The sequence below is a fragment of the Mustela lutreola genome, chromosome 9 (assembly GCF_030435805.1).
Source record: "Mustela lutreola isolate mMusLut2 chromosome 9, mMusLut2.pri, whole genome shotgun sequence".
Lineage (NCBI taxonomy): Eukaryota > Metazoa > Chordata > Mammalia > Carnivora > Mustelidae > Mustela > Mustela lutreola.
In genome coordinates this window covers 31786019-31802848 of record NC_081298.1, presented here as the reverse complement: position 1 = coordinate 31802848, position 16830 = coordinate 31786019, and the positions used below count along the sequence as shown (strand labels likewise).

The 16830-nt window shown below is 41.1% G+C and overlaps 1 long non-coding RNA gene across 2 annotated transcripts in view; it reads right to left on the bottom strand.

Annotated features, from left to right (window-relative positions):
- LOC131807627 (uncharacterized) overlaps positions 1–16830 on the bottom strand; it is a 44631-nt gene that overhangs the window by 22121 nt on the left and 5680 nt on the right. Inside the window, exons 1-2 of one of the 2 annotated variants that reach the window (XR_009344562.1) lie at positions 9316–9387; positions 8061–8313 (exon numbers count right to left, since the gene is read on the bottom strand). This is a non-coding gene — a long non-coding RNA (uncharacterized LOC131807627). Of the gene's footprint in view, positions 1–8060; positions 8314–9315; positions 9388–16830 lie in introns of those variants that run through there. The other variant, XR_009344561.1, reaches the window with a different exon arrangement.

Genomic DNA, 16830 nt, shown 5'->3' with positions numbered 1-16830 from the left:
ATATGACAATTTGAAAAGATACATGCACCCCTATGTTTACTGCAAGGTTATTTACAACAGTCAAATTATGGAAGCAACTCCAGTGTCCATCAACAGATGAATGAAAAGAGATATGGTGTAAGAGAGTGTGTGTGTGTACATGCAATAGAAAACTACTCTGCCTTAAAATAGAATGAAATCTTGCCCTTTGCAACAACATGGAAGGACCTACAGGGTGTAATGCTAAGTGAAATAATCAGAGAAAGACAAATACCATATGATTTCACTCATATGTAGAACTGAAGAAACAAAACAAGTAAACAAAGAAAAAAGAGACAAGTAAAAAACAGACTCAAATACAGAAAACAAACTGGTGGTTACCAGAGGAGATGTGGGAGGGGGGGATGAGTGAACTAGATTAATGAGAGTAAAATTATACTTATCATGAGGTAGAGAAATGTTGAATCATTATATTGTACACTTGAAACTAATATAACAATGTTTATTATACTTGAGTTTAAAATAAATTGTTAAAAATTGAAAATAAAATAAAAAAGTAAAAATTGAAAAATAACAATGCCACCAAGTATTCTTAAGTTTATTCTGTGCCAGAGACTGTGCTAGGCCCTAAGAATTCAGTAATGATAAGTGACCTCAGTGGAGCCCAGAAGAAGAGAGAAGAGCCCTAAAAAAACAATCACATAAGGAAATGTATAAAGACGACTCATCTCCATGAAAGGCAAAGCGAGTGAAAAGGACAAAGATGTTAGTGAGAATTTTCAGGACATGCGTGTAAAGCAGAGGCAGCAAGAAAGCCGTATTTGCCCCCACATGATGTTTTCTTTGGGAGAAGAAGTAAGCTGGTGCAGCCCATAACTGGTGATGGACCATATCAGTATCCATAGGATTTTTTCTTATCCCAACTCCTCCCAGAAAGCTGGTCCAGAGTCTCCCCCCAAAGTAGAACATCTTGAAGAGGCCACATGTAGTCCCAAACCACATGAAGAGGCCATATCATATTCTTGCCTGGACCCTAAGGGAGTCTGCTGGTCACCTTAATGGCATTGGCTGAGGTTTCCTACTGCCCTTATTCTGCCTCAAGTGGCTTACATGGAATAATGACACAAAGGCAGAAAATAAAGGAGATGAGGGTGACTGGGTCACCTGGGGGCTATTGCTTTTGGAAAGATGGTCCAAGCAGAATTGTGAGAAACTCCATAAGTTTGGAGCCTCAAACAGCAGCCTCACCAGGAGGGACTTGCAGAAAAAGAAAAAAAATTCCATTGGTTTTTATTTTTTTTCTCCTCGAAGTTTCTGACCTATTCCACTTTGTTTTTGAAAACTGTTAAATTGGACTTTAAAAAAATATATATGCCCAAATGAAAGAACTTTTATTCAACTGCCTGGAGAGACAGAGGGCGTTTATTTTAAATGGAATATCTTTCCATGTCTCTTTCTGTTTCTAATTTCTCTGCGTTAGGATCAAGAAACATGGCCATCCCTTGGAAGGCCCCATTTGAGAGAATTCCCTAGCAGCTGGCTCATAGGAGCTGTCTCTGGAAGTCAGCTAGTCTCCTGCAGCTGATCTCCTCCAAGGCCCACAGGCATGGAGTACGAAAAGGTCAGGCAAAGAGGGAAGGCTTGTGGCATTGCCTTATGTTGGCATCGCCTTGGGGCCAGGGCTTGTCCAGCGGGAGCAAATTCCGGTGAGCCCAGATCCCAGAACAAGTGTGTTTTCCCAATGATTCCTGCCAACTCCCCTGTTCCTGATGGCTGGAGGCCTGCCAGTGCTAGAATGTGCATGCATGTGCGTGTGTGTGACAGAGACAGAGAGAGAGAAGCAGCCTGAGAGAAACCAGGCTGATGTTTTATAAACATGGGGCTGATGATATGACAAGAAGTCAGGAGAGACAGGACTTCAGAGAAAGAAATGCCCCAAAAAGCTGAGTCTCCTTGCTGCCATGCTTGAGCCATAGGTTCCAGGAAAGTGGAGTGTGGCTGTCTTAACACTGACAGAAGGACCTTGTAACACTTCTCAGCTCTCACATTTGTCACCGCACAGCACTCTGAGGCAGGTGGAATTGTTCCCATTTAACATATAAGGAAGCTCTGGTCCCTGAAGCAGTAAGAGCTCCCTCAAGCCAGACCCTAATCTCCTGACGCAGCTCCACTGTATGCATTCGACCACCCTCTGGGTCCTAGGACCTAAATGTCTAAGCTGATGTGTTGCTCCCACCTTCATATGGCTCTGATTTCAGCCCCAATATGTAAAGAGCTTGGAAGACACCACTCCCATTCTTATAAGATGAAGCTGGATAAACAGAAAATCAATACTTTGCTTAGACTCATCAGGAAACTGAAGTCATGGGGCAAACTACCACATCAAAATGTGAAGATACAGGGATGCCTGGCAGGCTCAGTCAATGGAGCACGCAATTCTTGATCTCAGGGTTGTAAGTTCAAGCCCCATGTTGGATGTAGAGATTACTTAAACAAATAAAATCGTTAAAAAAAAAAAAAAAAAAAGGAGAAGAGACAGACACATTGAGAGAAATACAGCAACTGAGAGAGACTTAACTGAAGAAGATGCCAATGGAGGCAGAAACTGGTGGGAATATTTAAATGAGAGTTTTGATGAATTCCTGGGGAATGAGTGGGGAGCAGTGTAAGAGCAAGAAACTGCTGGGGCTAAAATCAAGGGGGACCCCCACACTGCCATAAAGTTTCCCTCCAGGAACCTCACCAAGTTCTCAGGCTAAAGATCTGGGCAGGACCTCCTTGTGGCTCCTGCAAGGGGAAGAGTCATGTTAGGGAAATGTACTTGAGAATTCTTCATCATACTCCAGACCCTCCTACTCCTGTCTCATCTAAAGGGGATAAAAACATAGTCAATAGGGGATAGGGTTTCAAGGAAACAGATTGAGAATGCTGCAGCCCTGGAAGGGGGCGGGGGACATAGTAGGTGGTAGAGCTATACCACTGGAGGAGTTCGAACTTGTGGAGGTCATGACCACAAGCCACAGGCCCACTAAAGATGGAGACTTCCCAACAGATGATAGTAAACTCTCCTTGCTATAACCTTCCACTGTAAGGCTCCAGGATAAAAACAGTGGGTTATAGCTCAAAGAGCCATAAGGCACAGACTCTTTCTGAATGAATGTAGACATGCTCCAAAGCCAAAAGAAAAGACAGAATAAAAACACTAGAAGAATTTGAAGCCTCTGGTACCATAGCTACAACAAATATAAAATACAGTCCAAATCCTCACCCAATTAACATAAAATCTCATGCTAAAGATCTTTTTACTTTAGTTCCTCTTCCCCAATACATGTCCAGCTTTCAATAAAAAGTACAATGCATTCAAAACACAAGAAAAAACAGTCCAAAGAGACACAGAAATCATGAGAACCAGACTCAGATAAAACACAGATGCTGGAATTACCAAGCAGGGAATTTTAAATAACTATGATTGATAATTTAAGGGCTTTAAATTTAAAAAAGAAGAAGAAGAAGAAGAAGAGGGGCACCTGAGTGGCTCAGTGGGTTAAGCCTCTGCCTTCAGCTCAGGTCATGATCTCATAGTCCTGGGATCAAGCCCTGCATACTCTCTGCTCAGCAGGTAACCTGCTTCCCCCTCTCTCTCTGCCTTCTTGTGATCTCTCTGTCAAAGAAATAAATAAAATCTTAAAAAAAGAAGAAGAAGAAGAAGAAGAAAACAATATGCAAAGATGGGTCAGGTAAGCAGAGGGATGGAAACTCTTAGGAAAAAGTCAAAAGAAAATGCTAAAAATTAAAAACATGGTCAAAGAAATGAAGAATGTCTCTCAACAACATAAAAGTATCAACTGGGACAAGAATTGAACATAGATCAATCAAAACTTCTCAAACTGAAATGCAAAGAGAAAAAAATGGAAAAAAAAAAAAAGGACAAAACATCCAAGGACTATGGGACAATTTCAACAGGTATAACATAAACATAATTGGAATGGTCGTCCAACTCTGTATGAAGGAGAAGAAAAAGAGAGTGGAGCAGAAGAAATGTCTGAAGTTATAACAGCCACAAACTATCCAAATTAATGACAGACAAAACCACAGCTCTAGGAAGCTCAGAGAATGCCACATGAGATAAACAGAAAATAAAAACTGTATTATTATGTTATAGTATATGATCTTCAAACTGAAAAATAAAACAAAGACAAAAAGAAAATCTTGAATGAAGACAGAAGGGGAAAAAAAAACCTAACCTACAGAAGAATACAGATAAGAATTACTATAGACTTCCCATCAGAAATCAGACATTCAAGAACAGAGTGAAATCTTTAAGTCTGGGGGAAAAGAACACCAACCTAAAATTCTATATCCAGCAAAACTATCCTTCTAAGCAAAGAGAAATGAAGACTTTTTCATACCAAAAAAAAAAGAAAGAAAGAAAACAGAAAACTGAGAAAACGTATTCTTGTCAGAACTTCCCTGCAAGAAATGTGTCTTCAGGCAAAGGAAAAATTATGTCAGTCAGAAATTGCATAAAGAAAGAAAGAGTGGGGGTGCCTGGGTGGCTCACTGGGTTAAAGCCTCTGCCTTCGGCTCAGGTCATGATCCCAGGGTCCTGGGATGGAGCCCCACATCGGGCTCTCTGTTCGGCTGGGAGCCTGCTTCTTCCTCTCTCTCTGCCTGCCTCTCTACCTACTTGTGATCTCTGCCTGTCAAAAAAAAAAAAAAAAAGAATCTCCTCCCTTTAAAAAAAAAAAAAAAGAAAGAAAGAAAGAAAGAGGGGGCGCCTGGGTGGCTCAGTGGATTGAGCATCCAACTCTTGATTTCAGGTCAGATCCTGATCTCAAGGTTCTGAGACTGAGCCCTGCACTGGGCTCCTTGCTGAGAGGGGAGCCTGCTTAAGATTCTCTGTCCCTCTTCCTTTGCTCCTCCCCTCTGTTTGCTCTGTCATACTCTAGATAGATAGATAGATAGAAAGAAAGAAAGAAAAAAAGAGTGAGTTGGAGAAGGAATAAAGTAAAATATTTTATTTGTTTCATTCTTAATTGATCTAAAATATAGCTGCTTATTTAAATCAATAATAGTAACAACATATTTGGAAATTATAGCTTATAGATAAAAGAAATGAATGACAGCAATGGCACAAGAGATAGAGAATGAAATTGGAATACTCTAAGGTACTTGCAATACCTGTGAAGCAGGATAATGCTATTTGAAAATGTACTTAAATTATCTAAAACTATATACCATAAACTCCAGGGCAACTACTAGAAATATAAAAGATATGCTAAGAAAGATCAAATGGAATCACCTAAAATGCTCAGCTAAAACTAGAGAAGGCAAAAGGACAGGAAAAGAAACAAAAACCAAATGTAATTAATAGAAGACATTACAAAGATTATAGATATGAAACAACAATCACTTTATTGTGAGTGGTATAAAAACACAAGCCAACTCTATGTTTTCCACAAGAAACCCACTTTAAACACAAAGTCAGATAGTATATAAATAGTAAAGGCTTAGAGAAAAATCTACCATACTATCACTATCAAAAGAAAGCTGGACTCACCTTATTAATTTCAAACAATGCAGGATTTAAAACAAGGAAGAGTATCAAGGATAAAGAGGGATATTACACTGTGATAAAGAAATCAATTCTTGGGGCACCTGGGTGGCTCAGTGGATAAAGCCTCTGCCTTCAGCTCAGGTCATGATTTCAGGGTCCTGGGATAGAGCCCTGCATCAGGCTCTCTGCTTGGCAGGGAGCCTGCTTCCCCCTCTCTCTGCCTGCCTCTCTGCCTACTTGTGATTTCTCTATCAAATAAATAAATAAAATTTTTTAAAAAATCAATTCTCCAAGAAGACAAAACAATCCTGAATATGTATGTACCCACCAAAGGAGCATCAAAACACACGAGGCCAAAACTGATAGAACTGGGGCACCTGGATGGCTCAGTGGATTAAGCCTCTGCTTTCGGCTCAGGTCATGATCTCAGGGTCCTGGGATAGAGCCCCACGTTGGTTTCTCTACTCAGTGGGAAGCCTGTTTTTCCCTCTCTCTCTGCTTGCCTCTCTGCCTACTTGTGATCTCTCTCTCTTTCAAGTGAATAAATAAAATCTTTACCAAAAAAAAAGAATTATTAAAAAAATGATAGAATTGGAAGGAGAAAGAAATAAATCCCAAGTTTTAATTGGAGACATCAATATCTCAACAACTGTTACATCAAGCAGGTGGGAAGTCAGTAAGACTACAGATGACCCAAATAACACTACCAAACAACTTGGACTAATTGACATTTGTAGAATACTGTGCCCAACAACAGCAAAGTACACATTCTTCCCAAGCTCACATGGAACATTCTGGGCCAAAAACACACCTTAACAGATTAAAAAAAAAAAAAGAAAGAAAGAAAGTCAGACAAAATAGGATCTCATACCACACTGGCATTAAATTAGAAAACAATTACAGAAAGAGAGCCAGAAAATCCCCTACCTATTTGAAAATTAAACAACATACTTCTAAATAACTCATGAGCCAAATCAGTCGTTCGTCTCAAGAGACGTTTTTCGAATACGATCAACTGAAAATTAAACTGCAATTTCTCAAAATTTGTTGCTGCAGCTAAAGCAGAGCTTAGAAGGAAATTTACAGCATTAAATGCACATTGTAGAAAAGCTGACCAATCTAATACAAATAGCCTAAGTTTCCACCTTAAAAACTAGAAAAAGAAGAGCCGATTAAAATTAAAGCAAATAAAAACAAAGAAATAATTTTAAAAATTGGAGCAAAAATCAACAAAACTGAAAACAGGAAAATAGAAAAGAAAATCAACAAACCAAAGACTAGTTATCAGTATCAGAAATTAAGAGGGAATCATCTTTATAGACAGATCCCATGGATTTAGAAGGAGAATAAGGAATTCTATAAACAACTCTGCTCACAATTTCGATAAATCAAATGACCTGATTCCTTAGTTTAATGAGCCCACAAGTCCTCTATGCATCTTGTTTAAATAAAAAATTAGGATTAAAAAAAAAATTAGGATTCATGGGGTGCCTGGGTGGCTCAGTGGGTTAAGTCTCTGCCTTCAGCTCAGGTCATGATCTCAGCTTCCCCCACTCTCTCTGCCTGCCTCTCTGTCTACTTGTGATCTCTCTCTGTCAAATAAATAAATAAAATCTTTAAGTAAAAATTAGGATTCAGAAGATTTAGGATGGGGCCTCAAACTCTGCATCTCTAAGGCCTTCCCAGGTGACTCTGATGCTGTTAGTCCGGGAATTACACTTTGAATAGCAGTGATTTAGAAGACCAAAGAGAATGCATTGCTTCATTACACAATGCCAAAGTGATGTGAATACAATCAACTTCAGGAGAAGCTTATTTAAATTGATCACATATTCAGGGTCATGTCTTTCCGGGTCTTTTTTTTTCTGCTTTTCCTGGCTTTCTTTCTGACTTTTTAGAACCTCACCAACAGTAATGCCTGAAAGACAAGGAAGATGGAAGGCAGCCTTACCTTTCATGAAAGCCATACTACCTCTACAGACTGGGGTAGGAGAGGGAGGCTAAAACACTTCAAAGCCGGGGCGCCTGGGTGGCTCAGTGGGTTAAGCCTCTGCCTTCGGCTCAGGTCATGATCCCAGGGTCCTGGGATTGAGCCCCACATTGGGCTCTCTGCTGGGCAGGGAGCCTGCTTCCTGCCTCTCTGCCTACTTGTGATCTCTGTCTGCCAAATAAATAAATTCTTTAAAAAAAAGAAAAAATTAAATGCCTCTAGCTTATAGTCTTACATGCTATTTAAATGCGTCATAATCTGCCTTTAATGACTGTGAACATAACTTTGAGACTACTGCAGAAAAGATCTGTGTCCCATCCATATCTAGTGTTAGTTCACTACCTCAGCAGCCCCTTGGAGGGAAATCTGGAACTGGCCCTCAAACCAGGGCAGGGAGACTGGCAGACCCTCCAGATCAGGAAGCCGCAGGTTAGAAGAGAAAGGAACCTTGTCGGGCTTGGTTAGGCAGCCCCAAGAAGAGTAGATAACCCGCACTAGCTACCAGAATCTTGGAAATTTATACAGAAGTCTTACCTTGGTTCAGTCACAGACGTGGTCCTGATGTCCTCAACAGCGCATTGCTCTCAAAGCTGTGGCCCGGGGGGCACCTGGGTGACTCAGTCACTAGGCGTCTGTCTTCAGCTCAGGTCTTGATCCCAGGGGCCTGGAATCCAGTCCCATCAGGGGCTTTCTGCTCCGAAAAGAATCTGCTTTTCCCTCTAGCTCTCACCGGACTCCTGCGTGTGTCTGGGCGCGCGCATGCGCTCTCTTCCTCTCAAACCAAAATCTTAAAAAGAAAAGAAAAAAAAAGTTGCGCCCTGGAAAATGGATCCCCCTGTGAGCAAGACATACGTTCCAGGATAGGGGCAGGAACAAAGAGCCTCCAATTCTCCAGGTTCCCAGGGTGAACCCCTCCATGAGTCCTCCAAAACTATACCCCTGGCGACAGGCTCTTACAAACTCAGATGCTCCCCGGTTCCATGGTGCCCTGAGGGTCAGAGAGGGGTTTCATTAGCATGGAGGGGGTTCATTCGGCACAGTGATCTGGCTGCACAGGAAGCGGATACTCCAGCAACAATACAGGCAGGTGCAAGAAAAAACACAGGTTATCATAATGGTTCCTAAAATAAGTAACAATGTGCCACCAAGTGCCCCATGATCTGAACCACTCATTCAGTAGGTCCCCTGGGCTGGGGATTGGATCACTCAGACTGTACACTTGTGTTCTCATGTGATTTAATAAAGATGATACACCAGCAGACTCATCAGGTATGAACACACAAAGTTCTATTTCGATAATGGCACACGTGCCTCCTCTCAAGGCAATAATAACATCCAAGGTCATTCCATTTTGGAGGACAGCTTTTCTCAGCAGACACATTTCAGTGTTCAATCAAGACAGACTTTGCTGACTACCAAATACATGGCTCTCTCAAGACCGTGTCCTTGAAAACCAGCTCCAACCATGAGAGCGGTGGGCAGAACATACAATTTACAATTTTAGTCATCATTGTATTCACCCCTGAATACCCCTGGAGCTCCATTCGGGTCCAAGTTAAGAAAAGAAAAACTCTAAATAACCCCTTCATTGTTCAGAAGGGAAGGCAGATGGATTTTTCCAAGGCCACACAGTATGTAATGGGCACAGCTGAGGAGAGTACATTCACTCAAGCTCCAAGGATTAAACCAGCACCAGTATTCTCCAACAAAATGGTAAATGAAACAATTCAACCAAGGAAAACTGACTAGAATAATCAAGAGCTGAAAAAGTACATTAAAAAGTACTTACCCAAGCTGGGCTAGGTAGGGAGAGACAGGGGGCCACATGATCAGGCTCACAGAAATCCCAAAAATTTCTGGGGAAAGCAGAGATAAAGGGACAAATCAACCACCCTGCCCTAGGTGTGCGGAGTGGAGACCATCCTGCCCTAGGCATCTGTGGTGGGCCCTGTGGGGTGGGTGTCTTTATGGTAATCACCTGTGACCAACAAAGTATAACCAGACCCTAAAAAGGAAGTAAGCCATTGAAGGTGTTATGTTATCAAGATATTAAAGGATTGAAGTTCCCTGGTTAGCTTTCCATAAAAGACCAACCCTAAAGGCCCTTGCTGGCAATGCTGTCGAGACCCCTTTCACTCTTGATAGCTTTTTATTTATTTTTTTTAAAGATTTTATTTATTCATTTGATAGAGATCACAAGTAGGCAGAGAAGCAGGCAGAGGGGGTTGGGAAGGGGGCGGGGAAGAAGGCTCCCCGCTGAGCAGAAAGCCCGATGCTGGGCTCCATCCCAGGACCCTGGGATCATGACCCAAGCCGAAGGCAGAGACTTTAACCCACTGAGCCACCCAGGCGCCCCTTGAGAGCTTTTTCTATATCTTCACTTAATAAACTTCAATCACTTTACTCAAAAAAAAAAGTACTTACCAATGAATTCTGAGTAATCAGATTTGTGAAATACAATCACAAAAGGCAAAGACTTCTCTCTCATCACTTGTCCCCTAGAAGCTACAAGGGCATCCAGAGAAGTCACAAAATCCTAGCGCTTTGTCATTGGAAAAGCCTTTAGAGATCTGGCAGACCATTTACAGATGAGGACAAAAAGGTTCATTGGGGGCGGGGGGTGCAGGTTTGCCAGGCGTGCCTGGGTGGCTCAATTGGTTAAGCATCTATCTGCCTTTAGCTCAGGTCATGACCCAGGGTCCTGGGATTGAGCTCTGCTTTCGGCTCCTTGTTCAGCAGAGAGCTTGGGCTTCTCCCTCTCCCTCTGCCTGCAGCTCCCCCTGCTTGAGCTCTCTCTTTATGTGTCAAACAAATAAAATCTTAAAAAAAAAAAAAAAAAAAAGTTCATAAAGGCAGTCAGATGGAGACTAGAGGGAAAGATTTCCAGGCAGAGGCAGAGCCCAGAGTCAAGTGTGGGGCTGGTACGCTCAGAGAAAAGCAAGGAAGCCAGGATGGGCTACATTGGAGTGAACTCCAGGGGAGATGGCAGGAGAGTTCAGAAAGGTTCAAAAATTGTCTTAATAGCCAATAAAGGCTGGAGGGACATTGCATTAGTTTTCCAGGTCTTTCCTACACCACATTATTTTGCTATTGCAATTTATTTTACTTTTTTGTTGTTCTTATAATTTAAGATACTAAAAAAGAAATTTTGCTCAAGTATTTTTCAAGGGGAAGTTTAGTTAAAACCTTCTCAGCAAGATCAGTTTTCAAAAGGGAAATTTTAAAAATACACAATAAGTTCATAAACCAAAACTTTGAAAGGCATAGGAAAAATTGTCAGTTGTGTAAGTTGTGTTTTAGCTCTTAAACAGCAACTGTAAAAATAAATTCTTTTTGTTCAAATTTCACACCATTCATTCATTTTTATATATTTTCTCCCAAAAAAGATCCACTTATACAAAGTTAACATATATTATTTATAGGTCTTATGGATGTGTTTTGTCAGTAAGTTTGCTTCCTGCTTTGAAAAGGAAGTAAACAGGAAGCAGTAGATTTCAGTGAACTTCCCCATCAGAAAGGAAATAGGATTAATAAAGCATTTTTTATCCCCTCAGTTCACCTAGAAAGCATTTATTAAATGATTACTTCAGTGGATGATGTAGTAACTTCATGACCAGGGAAAAATATATTCTATTATTATACATCAATTTTAAAAATATTTTTATATTATAGTTTTTATACATTATTGTTACTTATATTTTATTTTTATATTGCATATTATATACTAATATTTTATATTTTTTATTTTAATTAATGTTATATTTACTATTTATACTCTGTTCCTATACTTCATCCTGGACAAAAAGCATTTCTTTATAAAAAGGAGAGGAGAGGGGTGCCTGGATGGCTCACTGGGTTAAAGCCTCTGCCTTCGGCTCAAGTCACGGTCTCAGGGTCCTGGGATCGAGCCCCACATCGGGCTCTCTGCTCAGCAGGGAGCCTACTTCCTCCTCTCTCTCTGCCTGCCTCTCTGCCTACTTGTGATCTCTGTCTGTCAAATAAATAAATAAAATTTTAAAAAATATATGAAAAAAAAGGAGAGGAGATTAGAATTAGGACATCAAATACTAAGTTAACCTAACACATTTCTAAAAATTAAGATTTGAGGGGTCCCTGGGTGGCTCAGTCAGTTAAACATTTGCCTTCAGCTCAGGTAATGATCTCAGCATCCTGGGATGAGCCCCCTGAAGGGCTCCCTGCTCAGCGGGGAGTCTGTTCCCTCTCCCTCTGATTTCTGCATGCTCTCTCTCTCTCTCAAATAAATAAATAAAATCTTGAAAATCAGTAATCAAGTAAGCAGTCTTGAAAGCCTTCTCAGGAAAGCTCGATAAAACCGTTATGTACCTATTCACTTGTGACAAGTGAAGTTGAACATTAAGATGTGACTTTCAGTCTGATAAAAAATCTTTTGTCTATTTATGTGGACTTTCTTAAGTTTATTATGCTATCTTGAGGAAATAGATTCCTTCTATACTTCAAGTGCTTTTCAAGGAAGACTTAATGTACGTATAGTCTCCTCCTTTTTTGGTGAAAGATATTAAGCTTTAACATGAAGCCTCTGCATTTCATTTCTCTCTACTTGCAAACCACTAAAAATGCCTATGAACAACACAGCAGTTGGTGATCACTGCAGCTACTGTGGCTTGCTTTAGAGACCTTCCTAAGAGGCAAGGCAAAGCTCCTTCCCAGGGTTTTACAAATTTATGTCAAAGGTTTAAAACCCCAAATCCAGGGGCACCTGTGTAGTTCAGTGGGTTAAGCCTCTGCCTTCGGCTCAGGTCATGATCTCACAGTCCTGGGATTGAGCCCCACATCAGGCTCTCTGCTCAGCAAGGAGCCTGCTTCCTCCTCTCTCTCTACCTGCCTCTCTGCCTCCTTGTGATCTCTGTCAAATAAATAAATAAATAAATATCTTAAAAACAAAACAAAACCCAAATTCATTAGTGTTTGAAACTCTTCCCTGCCATATGACCAATCCATAGTAGCTGTATTTCTCAGGGTAGGCTAATGGCTGTAACAAATAACCCTAAAGATCAGTGTCTGAACACAAGAGAAGTATCTCTCGTTTATGTAAACTCCAAAACAAGTGTTTCCTATCATCAAGCATCTCTACTCCAGGTAATCAGTCCTGGGCAGGGGAGAGGTGGGAGGTAGGCATAGTCATCTCTGTCATCTTCAATATCCAGTTATTTGGGGGTGGTCGCCACTCCAGCCAGCTTACTAGAAGGAAAAAAACAAAAACAAAAAAACCCATGGTATTACATAAAAGGTGTAGACGTATCTCCAATTGGCTTCTCCATCAAATTCTTTCCTACAAGACCTTCATCTGAGTGACTCCTCTGTTGAAACACCTTCAGTTGCTCCCCATTTCCCACAGGAAAGAGAAAAGTCCACATTCCCCACCACAGCCTATGAGTCTGGCTCAGCTCCTGGCCCAGCTCCTGGCCCAGCTCCTGGCCATTCACACCTCACACAGGGCAGCTCGCCTTCGCTAAAGCTCCCCAGCTGATACACATCCCCTCAGCAAGGATCATGCCATCACCCCTCTTCCTCAAAACCCTACTTCCTATCCAGTGGCCCTTCTTCCACCAACACCCCTCCATTCTTCAAGACTCAATCCAGGTCACTTGGGCAGGAGCCCTTATAATCCTCCCCAAACACTAATGGGGATTTTGCACATCCCATGTTGTATAGGAAGGGTCTTCTGGGCCAGATTACCTCACAAAATGTCTGAGTTAGCAACAGTAATGATAGAAACAATAGAAATAGCTACCCCCAAATGGCTAACGTGCCAAATATCATCCAAAGTACTTTACGTAAATGGATTTGTTTAATCATCACAACATTCCTATGATGGAACATCATTCCCGTTTTACAGATGAGGAAACGGAGGTCATGAAGGAAAATATGATGAGACCCTCAGCCAGTAAATAATACGGGCACGATTCAAAGACAAATCCATCTCCAGAGTTCCTGTCCTCTTCATCATACCTACTTGGCTTTGTAGCCATTTCTAAAAGGTCTGGTACCAGGAGGATACCAGAGACACATGGAAGAAACTGACCCAAAAATGTACCGCTCAGAGAAAAAGGCATTAAGTAAAAACAAAGGAAATCCAAAACAAAAACAAACCATAGACTTTAGTTACTAATAGTATTGAACCAATAGAACCAATATTGGTTCCTTAGTTATGACAGATGGACCTTAGTAATGTAAGACACTAACAATAGAGGAAACTGCGTGCAAGGTATACAAGATCTCTCTGTGCTATCTTGGCAACTTTTCTGTGATTGTAGAACTATCCCGAAAGAGGGGTGCCTGGGTGGCTCAGACGTTAAGCATCTGCCTTTGGTTTAGTCATGCTCCCAGAACCCCGGGATCAGTCCTGCATGGGGCTCTCTGCTCCCCGGGAAGGCTGCTTCTCCCTCTCCCACTCCATCTGCTGTGTTCCCTCTCTCGCTATGTCTCTCTCTGTCAAATAAATAAATAAAATCTTAAAAAAAAAACTTGCCAAGTTAAGTTGGTAATCGCAGAATTTCTACAAAGGAAGGACACTATTTCTTTGGCTTAAGACTTCAACCATTAATATGATTAAAAGAGGGCTTGAATGAATGAAATTAAAAATAAAATTATCAATACATGGTCTTGTCTGTCACTGACTCTCCTTCTCCCAATTTTCTTGGTTTCAGCTCTTGATATGAATCTGTTTATAGACGTTTTCAAAAGGAAGAAAGAGACAGAAGTAGTATGATAGTTCAAAATGAGTCTACAGATTCTTTGATCCTTGAGATGGAGCTCATTCCTTTCCCTTCATTTCTAAGAAATATATGTGACAGATGCGATGGTGTGACTTCAGAGATCAGATTGTAAACGGCATGTGGCTTCTCCTTTTCTCTCCCTCTCTCTTAAGTCACCCATTCTCAGGGAAGCCAGCCACCATGTTGGGAGGATCCTCCAGAGGCCCCATGACCAGGTCCACGCTGCAAGGAACTTAGGCCTCCCATGCACATCAATGTGAGCGCACCATCTTAGAAGACTTCCCAGTTCAGCCCTCAGCTAACTACAGCCTCTGCCAACATCTCGACCACAGATTCATGAAAGTCTCAGAACCAGAACCACCTGGCTAAGTCACCCCCAAATTCCTGACCCACAGAAACTCTAAGATAATAAATGTGTATTGTTTAAGCTGCTATGGTTTGGGTAATTTGCTATACAGCCACAAACATCTCCTTATTCACCACGGACCTCCACCAAAGGTAGAACTGTCCTTAAGTGATCCTTAGTCTTGAAACAAGGTCTCATAGATTTGTTTGTGCCATAGACCTCTTTTTCCCTATATTCGCTTCCTATTGCTGCTATTAACAAATGACCACAAACCTAAACCCTTAAAACAACACAAATGTATTGTCTTACAGCCTCTGCAGGTCAAAAGTTCATACGGAACTCACAAGGCTAAAACCAAGGTGTTGGCAGGGTTGTTTCCTTCTACAGGCTCCAGGGGAGAATCTGTTTCCTTGCCTTTTCCAGTTGCTAGAGGCTGTTCACATTCTTCAGTTTGGGGCCTCTTCCATCTTCAAAGCAATCCCTTTACTCTGTTTTGATCATCACAAAGTCATTAACCCTCTGACTCTGATTCCAACTCTGACTCCCTCTTTCACTTACAAAAACCTTTGTGATTACTTTGGGTTCATCCGGACTCTCTAGGATGTTCTTCCTATTAAGGTTAGATGATTAGCCACGTTAATTCTACCTGCAACCTTAATTCCCTCTTTGCCATGTTGCATGACATTTCACAGGTTCTAAGGAGTAGGTTGTGAATGTCTTTGGGGAGCCATTTTTCTGCCTACCATTAGTCAGTCTGGTGGAATCCATAGAACCCCTCTCAGGATGATGTTTTTAAAGGCATTCCATAATATGCATACGACTACCAAAGAAACCAACCCCACTAAATATGATTATCAAAATCCTTTCAAAGTAAATGTGTGATACAGAAATATATGCACTTCTCTTCTAACACATGATAAGATCTAACAGTGAATCTAGTAACAATGAAGTATATATGCTACTTCAAAATCTACAATCGTGTATTATAAAAACTGTGATTTCTATTGGTGACAGAGTCCTAGGAAGTACAACTACTACCTACATTTATACCTACATTTATACTCAAAGGTAATGCTACTTTTCTGTTGGGGTTAGTGATTTTTTTTTCCCTACTCAAATTCACACCAAATTTGGATTAAGCTCTGGTTGAGAACCTGGGTAGAATCAAGGAATTTACTTAATTTAAAAGAAATAAATAGGGGGGCACCTGGGTGGCTCGGTTGGTTAAGCATCTGACTCTTAATTTTGGCTCAGGTAATGATTTCAGCATCCTTGGATCGAGACCCTCATGGGCTCTAAGCTCAGCACGAAGTCTGCTTGTCCCTCTCCCTCTGCTTCTCCCCTGCCCCTCATAACTAAATAAATAAAATTGTTTTATTACAAAAATAGTACTTCAGAAAATTAAAGTACTAGGACACTATCTCCTCAAATTTCTGGAAACTGTCCCTTCCAATTCAATCCAAATTTTATTTAGTACCTACTTTGCACAGAGACCTCCACATACCCACTACGAGCAAAAAAAAAAAAAAAAAAAAAAAAAACCACAAACGTAATGGAAAGTCAGTGACAATATACAAACAAAGCAAGGATTCTGATAATTTATTGAGACAAATCTGCCTTCTAACTTAAAAATGGGCATATTTGGGTTCTCAATCTAATGAAATCAAACCAGGGTGGGGGAGGGGTGGGAGGACTCAGGAGGTAGAGGATTAATGAACATGACAACAGTGACATCTAGTGGGCTTCATGTGCTAAGGCACCTCAAGTACCTACCAAGAAATGCTACAGATTTTGAAAGCAAGAACAGAGAGCCACTCTTTAAACATTTATTGAGCACCTATTATAGATTAATATCTCATTTGGGCCAGGCCATCAGCCTACTTGTGTTCTTTTCCAGCCCCTGGCTCTATTCCACACCATAATAGCCTCACGTATACATACCTCAGCCAAGTCCCAGACACAAGGTAGGTAAAGAAAATGATTCTGGCTATTCTTAACCTTCTAAAATGAACTGACTGTAGAGTCAGTGCCAAAGCAAAAACTCATGTGGGTTATGAGACTACCAAATCTAGGCAAGGGATATTTGTTCATGGGGACAAAGAAAAACATGTGCACTCAGGTCGATTATAATATTGACCCTAGGGGTGGGGTCATTCACTACTCCACAAACTACTTCCATGCTCTGTTCCCTGTGATCATT